Here is a 10,861-nt window from a genome sequence, read left to right on the forward strand (position 1 = left end):
AATATGAGATTACTGCATACTAAAAATACAGATCAAAATAGTTAAGCAAAAAAAAACAACCACCCATGTTCCAGAAATATTGGTATAAAAAATATTAGTTACTTTCAGTATTTAGAAATAGAAAAGTATCCAGCCATGTGTATTTTTTTAAAATAAATAACTTTATATCATACTATTGAAAAGACAGGTGTCCACTTGTTACAGTGGGGATCTCTAGATGATGTTAAATGTTAATGTTTGGACATTTTAATAAATTTAAATGAATCTGAAAAATAGCAATCTATTTTGAGAGAATTCTGGAGAAATGACTATTTGTATTGTTTTATAAATACACACATGTTTATTTTTTATTTAAATTATATAGAATTTGTAATATGAGTATATAATACTTGTTTTCACTTTTCAGTTTTATGGGAGAAGCTAATGATTCATTGTAATTCATTTATCTCTTTGGATGCTGGTGTTCCATCATGTGCATGTAATGCCCTTTTTAAAAATGGCTCCCTTTCCCATTCTGTAAATTAGGAAAACTAATCTTCGATGCACATTTTGTAGCTTATAAATATGCTACTGTAATTAAAGGGGAAGGTCGTGTAGGAAAGTGCCTACAATTTTTTTAGGATTTATATGAGCCAAGAATCACAGTACCTCTCATAAAATGAATATTGAAATATGGTATATGTTCATATCTGCTTAAAGGAATCAAAATATGTATTATTCTTCAGCATTTCAATTGAATGGAGTTGCTCTGGAATACAGAATGAGGAAGTATTCTACTTCATTGGATATCTAGGGAAACAAAAATATGCTCACATTTTCTATCACATATGTTTTCCCATTACTGAAAATAATAATTAGGTTAAATTATTTGGACATTCCAGTAATAGGTTATAATTGCATGTGGTTTGTTAACATAATGCAAAGTCTGCAGAGATAACTAACCAGAAGCTAATAAACCATACAAAACCAAACAAGTACTGTAAATTAAAATTACACTCAGTGTCAAGAGGGCATTGTGCAATATAAACCCTGTTTGTAGTAAAATATTACTATAATATACTATAATATTACTAATACTATTGCTATTTTTCTATATCATGATACTAATAATCATTGTATTTCTTCTTTAACATGCAATGTTGAAGTGTTGCAATTTTAAACCATGTTTATGTTATGAAATGCAACTAAGGTTAATATTTGCCATTTGCTTGAAAAAAAATGTGTATGATGGTAGCAGGAGCTTGTGGCACTTTTAAACAGTGATCATTTGTATGAAACTACATATTAAAATCTTTCATACTGATGTTGCTTGTATTAACTGTTCTCTTTCTTTTCTTTTTTTCCTTTTTTTGCACAGGAAAAAAGCATTCTAAGTAATCTAATGGTTGCTATTCTAAGTGAACTGCCTAATCTTACAAAGATGCACAGATGTCATGAAATCTGCTCAGTATATAACTAAACAGATATATTTATAACCTCCCAAAGAGATTTTTCATAGTCAGCAGTTATAAAGAATAGACTTTCCTGAGAATCTATAAAACCAGACGTGTAATTATAGGAGTGACAAAGACTATATTGTATCTTACATGTCAATAAGTGAGTTTCTCATCCGGTTTAAGAACTTGTTTACAGTTCATTATCTAGTTTTTAGTTCTTTTTTTTCAAATTAACTGTAAACAATATTTATGGTAATACCTCCATGCAATTAAGGCAGTGGAAATTTGTAACATATTAGAAAATGGAAATGCCCAACAGAATTGGAAAATGAGTTTTTCTTGATTATTTTTTGTATTGTCACTTTAAATTGTACAACTCTTGGCAGATCTAAGTAAGCAGATTTAAATCACTGGGTGAGATTTTCGTTCAAAGACCATTTGTTGTTATTCAACAGAATTAATTCTACTTCACATTAATTATGCTTCATATAAGGAGCATCTTCTGTTATTTTGAAATAAATATTCAGTATGGAATACAAAATTACCACATGTATAAATGAAACAATCTTTGTACAAAGACCTTCAAACTGGAGTCCAGATGTCTTATATGCCCTTTAATATCAAGAGATCTAAAACTTCATGGATAGTAATGTAAAGGTAATTGTAACAACTAAAATAATTATTTTTAAATTAAAATATAAACTATAGGGTGCAGTCTTCTTTCTCCTAGCAGTCCCACAGCTCCTAAAATTGTTTATTGAATACAAGTGTTGGAATAAATCTAATGTAGCCCAATGGTGAGATAGGCGGCAAATAAATTTAATAAGAATAATAAACACTTGTTGAATAAAGGGAGAAAAAAAGGAAAAGATATATTGAATTCAGACAGAGATAGCAAGACAAACATTGTTCAAGAACAGTGTTGCCTTAATCTCCAGTTCTAAACCATGTAGAAGAGTTTCCTATCCCACATTAGCAAAGGATTCTTGGGCTGCTGGTAGAAGGAATGGAGAAGTTAGCTTCAAGAAAATTATGTCTATAGTGTGATACCAAAAACTTATGTCATTACTGTAGTCATCTCAAAGTGTACGTTCTAAATTGACCTTAATGAAAAGGTTATCACTGTTGAGTTGGCAAGTGGTATATGATTTCATGCATGCCAAACTGTTTTATTCTATAAACTGACTTCTCTTGATTTCCATTTCTATGCAAAAAAGCTTCAATCATTCAAATATTTGTTTTTGAATGGCTTGTTTCAAAAGTATCTGAAAGTAAGAAAGTTTTAAGAGGTGTTTGGTTTTTTTTGGTTTTTTTTTTTAAATGTTTTTAATGCAGTCAGATTATTCTTAATACCTATCAACCTGCTGAACAAGTAACAGCTTCCCATTGCCTGCTTCCTAAGGCTGTGAGAGAGTGACTGGCCTAAAGTCACCCAGCCAGCTCCATGACTAAGGTATGAGTACAAAATGTGGTCCTCAACTTCTGCCACCTTACATCTCTAACTGGCTTTCTTAAGAGTGTTAGCAGAATTTATAATAATAATAGTGAATAGGAGCAGCATGGTGGCCTAGTGGTGAAGATACTCGCCTAGTTCAAGCCTAGGTATCAGCAGATGTTTTTCCTAGGGTGAAAAGGAAAAAAAATCTGCTGTGAACTCCATGTGGCATCAGGAAGGGCATCCGACCAGTAAACACTGCTAAGCTTGTAAGCCGCCCTGAGTCTTCGGAGAAGGGCGGGATATAAATGGAATTAAAAAAAAAATAAAAAAAAATAAAATCCCTTAATGCAATTTGGTAATATGGGATATGTAGGCAAAGTTATCCCTGGAATAAGACTTGAAATAAATGATGATATATCACCAAACAAGTTTCAAATTTTATCCAGGTTTTCCAGGTTCAATTAACTACATGTAAACCAATCTTGTAATCATCAGTGAAGAAGAAGAAAATAGGCTGCCTTCACTATTTTTATTGCACTTTTCCAGCACTAATGAAAGTCATATTTTATCACAGAAATCAGAAAATTAAAACTAAACTTATGTCTGGATGATATATCTGTTGCTTGTTAGCTGAAAACTGTTTTTTAAAATTTATACAAGTAAATGTTGACATATATAAAAGGTTATTACTATTCATAAAAAACCCCTACAAATTGCAGTGTACCATGCTCATTTTAGGAGTCCATGCTTCTTTGTTATTCCATTCTAACAGATCTTCTCAGGCCAGTGAAGGCAGTTGATTTCTCAAGAGCAAAACAATCTATTTTTGTTCTTTTTTAAAAAAAACTAATTAATATCATTAAATTAGATAATGCAGTCCAATTGAATCAATTCAGACTATGTAAAACTGAGAAGAAACTTTAGTGGTTCTGATTTTCATCCTCTAGAAGTTTGGACACCTGAAGACAGTCCTGGACAAGCTGAATCATCCCATAATTCTGCAAGAATTCTCCATGACATCTTTAATATCCTAACTACAAAATAATCCTCAATATATTTATGATTCAATATGTTTAAACTTGGGACATACAATTTTATTTATGTCACCTTCTCAAAATCCCACATGATCTGATGATTATAGATCACTGTGGCTTAGTCCTACCAAGTGAATTGACAGGAAAGTAATTTGAAAGATTCAAAATATTCATTAGTGCATCTGAAATGGACTCCCCATCCAGAAACTATAATATTTATTTATTTATTTATTTATTTATTTATTTATTTATTTATTTATTTATTTATTATTGGGACTTGTATAAAATAATAATAATAATAATAATAATAATAATAATAATAATAATAATAATAATAATAATAATAATAATAATAATAATATAAATAGCTATAATAAAAAGACCTGCAAACTTTATAATGAATGATGGTTACATCCATTATTTAGTTATAGATATAACCATATTCATGTTAAATACAAAGCCTTTATTTTCCTTTTTCCCATTGAAATTTAAGCTGATTATACTTCTTTTAAGGGACGCGGTGGCTCAGTGGGTTAGGACGCTGAGCTTGTCGATCGGAAGGTCGGCAGTTTGGCGGGTCGAATCCCGAGTGCCACGTAACAGAGTGAGCGCCTGTTACTCGTCCCAGCTTCTGCCAACCTAGCAGTTCGAAAGCACGTAAAAATACAAGTAGAAAAATAGGGACCACTACGGTGGGAAGGTAACAGCGTTCCGTGCGCCTTTGGCATCTAGTCATGCCGGCCACATGACCACGGAGACGTCCTCGGACAAGCGCTGGCTCTTCGGCTTTGAAACGGAGATGAGCACCGGCCCCTAGAGTCGGAAACGACTAGCACGCATGTGCGGGGGAACCTTTACCTTTTTTATATACTTCTTTTTACAGATGTTAATTGCATTTCATTCATTCTTATCTGTAAATAATTTTACCAAATGGTTTTCATGTATATTATGGTTTCCTTGAATGTAACTATTAAATAACAGGACTATTTTCCAGAAAATAATAAAACTTGATAAAGTTGAATGGAAAGATATATTGTTCAAGCAAAAATAGTTTGTATAATTCATTGCTTTATAATTGTTATTTTAAGTTTTGTTTAGAAAGAGTTTCTTTAAAATTGTTACCACAGATGGAGTAAAGGTAATTTTGATGTTTCTGACAAATGTACAAAGATATGGGAAGAAATGTTCCAGTTGTCCAATTTCTATGTGAATTAATACGTTGATAGGATTTGTGTGTGTTTGTGTGTACACACACACACACACACACACACACACTATATATATATATATATATATATATATATATATATATATATATATATATATATATATATATATATATATATATATATATGTTAAATGTATGTTAAGCATTCAGAATACATTTGCTTGGTCCCAGACATGGGACAAATCTTTACTCTTTGTTAGCAAGCCAAAAAATGTACAGATAGATAGATAGATAGATAGATAGATAGATAGATAGATAGATAGATAGATAGATAGATGGATCTTTGGTCATTCGGGTTTTTCCCCGCGTAGAATTGAAGGTGTAGGAGCAACATTTCGACGGAATCCCATCCGTCATCCTCAGGCTGGTGGCTTCAGCTTCCCCTCTGGCAGTTTAAAAAAGAGGAACAAAGAGCCACATGCTTCTCCCAGAAGAAGGAAGCAGAAGCCACCAGCCTGATGATGACGGATGGGATTCCGTCGAAACGTCGCCCCTACACCTTTAGTTCTACGTGGGGAAAAACCCGAATAACCAAAGATCCACATACGAACACCCGCGAAAACCTCAGAAAACAAATATATATATATATATATATATATATATATATATATATATATATATATATATATATATATATATATATATATATATATATATATATATATATATATATATATATATATATATATATATATATATATATATATATATATATAAAATATTAACTTGACAAAAATAAAACATGGGTGGATAAACCTTATTAATTGAAACAAAATCAGAATGACTTCACACAAAATAGATTAAATACATCTGACCAAGCATTTGAAAAAAAAACAACAATGGAGAAAAGGAAAGGAGCACACTGAGCGGCATGTTTTAATGTCATTGGTCATCACAATCTCATACTAATAAGATATTCCAACAAATAAAAGTATTAATTATCCATATAGAAAAGATGGGATGCAGAAAGAGAACAGCTAAGGTTATATGAATTCACATACTATCAAATGTAACCCAATGAAAGCCCATAATTCCATGGCCACAAAGAGTATTACAACTTATGGGAATTGCATAATCCTAGTTATAAAGACCATCTGAGCCTCTGAAAAGTAGGAATTTCCATTCTGTTGATTCTGTAATTTTGTACTAAATAGGTAGTGCTGTAAGGAAGATAACAATTTCTAATGAACTACAAGAATGTCTTCTGTCTTCAAATGGTCGTCTGGTTCAAATGTGACCTGAGTTATTCATGAGATTGTATTTAAATTCTGTAAGGAGCATCTGCAAACAGTTAACAGTTTACATTTCAGTTTAAAATATTCAACAGATGTCTACATGTTGTTCTTGCAGATTCTGAATGCTCACTTTGGGATTAGTAAATATACAATTTACTATGATATGTGGTGTTCTTCTACCTTCTCCATTTGTTCCTCTTTCAGATATGTTCTGTTTGACCTATTTTAATAAGTTTCTCAACATTTGAAAAAGTGTAAATTAATCTGAATATATTTTCAAATAAACTGTAAAATAGCCATTGTAATGAATAAATGCAATTTTAGTAGCTCATTCTCATAATATTGTTCTGTAGACAAAAGGAAGATAGACAGGGAACTCCTGTCTCTAGACAAATTTTGAGGAAATATAAAGTAGATGCATTTGGCCAGTAATTTTAAAGCCTTTTATATGAAACAGCATCCTTAGTGACCTAATCAGTTTTAAAGGATATTTTTCCAGAGAATATCTGGTCTCAGTCACCCTATGTGAATCCTGGTTTCTTAAGAGCATTGTAGAATTGTTTTTTTTTTATTCTATTATTATGGTTGGTTGCATATGTCAGCCAGATTTGGCATTTTTGTCCACTTATCGAGTCCTTCGCAAAGACCTGGGATAGACAGATGTTGTTACAGTATTTAATAATATTAAAGGTATTGCTACAGGATATAAGCTATTCCAAGTAAAGTTGCCTTTTGTTAAAGTTTGGTTGCACAGTCACCCAGATGTTGGTGTAATTACTGTTAATACTATTATATACACAACTGTGTGAAATCACAGCTGCCAGTTCTTTGTCTGGCATTGGCCTTCATTTGCATTATGTTTTTTCCCCATGAAACTAGGATCTCACAGTGTATCTGCACAGTATACTATATGTGTGGATCCAAGCAATGTGGCCTTTTGTAATATATATTTTTTGTCAATGAACAGATTTTCTGTGCTATCCAAGTTTTCTTTTTGGTATGGCATGCAATGTGCAAACAATCATTGGGCCCATCACAGTTGGTTTTATAATAATATTTTATAGTATTTTATACATTTTGTAATTGTATTATAAATTAAAACTTAAAATATTTTATTTTACATTGAATTTGAATGAGCATAACTGTTCATATTAATAACAATATTTTTAATGTTAATGTCCATCTTACTATATGAACATGTATCTGCAATGACAATGTGTTTGGTCTTTGTTATAATAATTTTAATTAAACATAATTAGAAATTTTACTTATTTTGGAATATCTGTACGATAAATAACACACAGCATCTTCTAAGCAAGGACAAATGTTAGAATTTGAATGTTTAAGCAAGTATTGCTTCCTTAGCCATCATCATTTATATTCCTCTAAAATTCTCATTTCTATAACCTTCGACTGGGCAAAACAGTAAATCATAGGACAACCATTTTGAACCAAGATATCTCAAATGGGCTTAGTTACAGAATACGTTCAAATTTTGGAAGCCATGATCTCCAATGCTGTAATACTTAGGGAAGTTGTGGCTGCTTCAAAATTCTTTTGTGGTTGGACTGTTACTGCAGCCACATGATCTTCATTTTCAGAGTTCTGTGACGGTTTTTTGCAGCCATTCTCGCTTCCTCTCCCTCCCAGTAGCAGTCACTTGCCTGCCTCCTGAGAAAGGAGAGATGGAGGAACAGGAAGGAAAGAACCCCCATTTACTCTCTCCAGCATATGCAATCCCCACATGTGCCTTTCCCAACCCAAGTGTGCACCTTCCCCAATCCATGTGGCACCTTTTGCATAACCTCATGTGCTACCCCAACTCATGCCAGTCCCCATTTGCTTTTCTCAATGCATGCAGCAATTCTTGTGAATATTCATGAACCCTCCTGACCCATGTTATCTCCAACACACCATCCCTGACCTGTATGTCATCTCTTGCACACTTGTAAGCACTTCCAGGTACTCTTCCTAACCCTTGTTGCCCCCCAAGAAACCTTCCCTGACCCACATACATCTGCTCATGCTCATCCCTGCAAACCCAAATGCACCCTTATTCTGCACCATCTCCCCCACACCCTATCCAACCTACACAGCATTTTTACCTACTCCTGTGCATCCCTTCTTGATTCACACATCCATCATTGCACCTCCCCCAACCTATGTGCTGTCTGATGCATAGATGCTTCCTGACCCAGGTGGCACCTCCAATGCACCTCCATAGACCCTGACTGGCAACTCTGTGCAATCCCCCCTCATTCACCCTCTCCACTCAGCAGCAGCCACCTACTTGCCTGATGGCCTTGATTTTGCAATTTCCTGATTACTTTCTCCCTGCAAGCTTCCCACAACCAAAATAAAGGAAGAAGATGGCAGGATGAAAGCAGGGAGGTGAGTGAAGGGTGGAGGGAGGAAGGAAAGAAGGAAGGAAGGAAGGATTTTCTATGCTTCATGCCAGCTTTCCAGAAGAAAACTTAATAGTGAAGTTGACAAACAGTTGGAAGATTGCTTCTGCTCAAACTATTTTTTGTCCACTTGTGGTTATTGTGTTTCTCTCTTTATGTAAGAAATATCTCTGAAATGATGACTCAATAGGGCATGAGTTGTCTTGTGACTGTCAGTAACATTTCACTATACTAATGGTGGAATGATGCTGAATGATAATGTAAATCAACATCTGGAAATTTCTTTAGTATGTATAGCACTTGGTTTTCAGTCTTCAGTTCAATGGACAGAATCTCATATTCATATAAAATGCCCCAGTGTCCCATTCTGCTGGAAAAGAAGTGTCTTCTGTCAGAATTTCCTTTTGATATATACCATTTTCTTTCTTTATTGGATTGAACAGTGTGGAGAAAAAAGTCTACCAAATCAGGGTTTTTTTCCTATTTGATCAAAAGCATATAAAGATAAAAAAACCTAATATAAATTAAACAACATGTAAAAGAGAAAAAGTAAAAATGCAGAGAGACAAATGTTAAAATGATTTTTTTGTTATATTTTTTTAGCTGAGCGTCAGGAATGGCAACTAGGCCCAAAGGTTTAACAATGATAACTCTCAGCTCCAGAGCTCTAAAACCTGCTGGAGACTACTGTTTTACAGTCTTATTGTGGGGAGCATCTGTACTGAATACTCTGGGTGATCTCAATTCTTCTCCTTAGAGAAGAGTTCAGGAAGTCAATTCATTCATTAACTCAACTTTCTGCCCCAGTTGACTGCTAAAAGTGGAGCCATCTTCAGTCTGCCATTGTTTCACCTTTGAATTTTTTCTTTTGTCTACTCCATTCGTTTGTTAATAATAACTTAAAATCTTCAACTGTATCCATATCAATTTCATTCAGTGTTACTGACATTGGCATTGATTCATAATGTTACGAAGAACAGAAGTACAATCAACTTCCTTTTTTAGTATTGCTTTTTGATATATGCAAGCTACAGATTAAAGATTTTTTTTTCTTTTACATTCTTGGTTAGTTTGGAGACATCTTGAAGATGTTTTTCACAAGCTGGGTTTCCAATTAATCAAAAGTAATAGGTATTTTCTCCTATGTTTTACTTACTATATATATATTTGCAATATTTATTCACTTTCTGTGGTGAAATTACAGTACTTCTCTCTTAAATCAATTGAAGATAAAGCAGCTGAATGCTTTTCTGAGGTACTCTCATGATCTGAGAAGCACCTCCTCTGCATTCTTCAGTTGTTGCAAAATTAAAATTGCAAGACATTTATGAAAAAAGTACCACAAATTCAAATTAGTATTATTTGTGAATAACCATGTATACCAAACAGATTATCAAGTTTATAATTCATTTTTAAAATATAACTAGACAACCCATGGACCATTGGGTCATTATTTCAGATATATTTCTGTACCTAAACAGAATGACCATGGGCAGAAATAAAACCAGTGGGAACTGGAGTGACTTCTGATTTCCTGTCAGCTTGTCCATTGTGTTTTCTTGTAGGAAGTTGGCAGCGAACGTTGGAAATCCTGCCTGCCTGCCTGCATGCATGCTTCAGTGCCTCTCCTTGTACAAAGGGAATGGCATTTTCATGGGCTTGTGAGAAGCTGTCAGGTGACATTGAAAATGAGGATTTCCTGGCCTTGGCTAACTGTGGCTGTACAGCAGTGGCACTTAAGAACCTGCAGCAATGCAGCACTGAAACAATCAAAACTGTCCTAATGTTATTTCCTTGGAAGTCACATTTTGTAACTTGGCCCATTTGAGATAACTTGCTTGAAAATGTTTTGCACTTTTTTGCCCAGTTAAAGATTACACAAATGTGATTTTTAGAAGTATATAAATATGCAGTAATATTGGGAGAAAAGTTGTATCATTGAAAATCTGGAGAGTCTCTTCACACCATCATAAACGAGCTGTGGTGATGCAGTAGTTAGAATGCAGCATTGCAGGCTAACTCACTGCCAGAGTTCAATTCTGACCGGCTCAAGGCTGACTCAGCCTTGCATCCTTCCGAGGTCAG

The sequence above is a fragment of the Vipera berus genome (genome assembly GCF_964194415.1).
Source record: "Vipera berus genome assembly, chromosome: 1".
In the NCBI taxonomy this organism is placed as follows: domain Eukaryota; kingdom Metazoa; phylum Chordata; class Lepidosauria; order Squamata; family Viperidae; genus Vipera; species Vipera berus.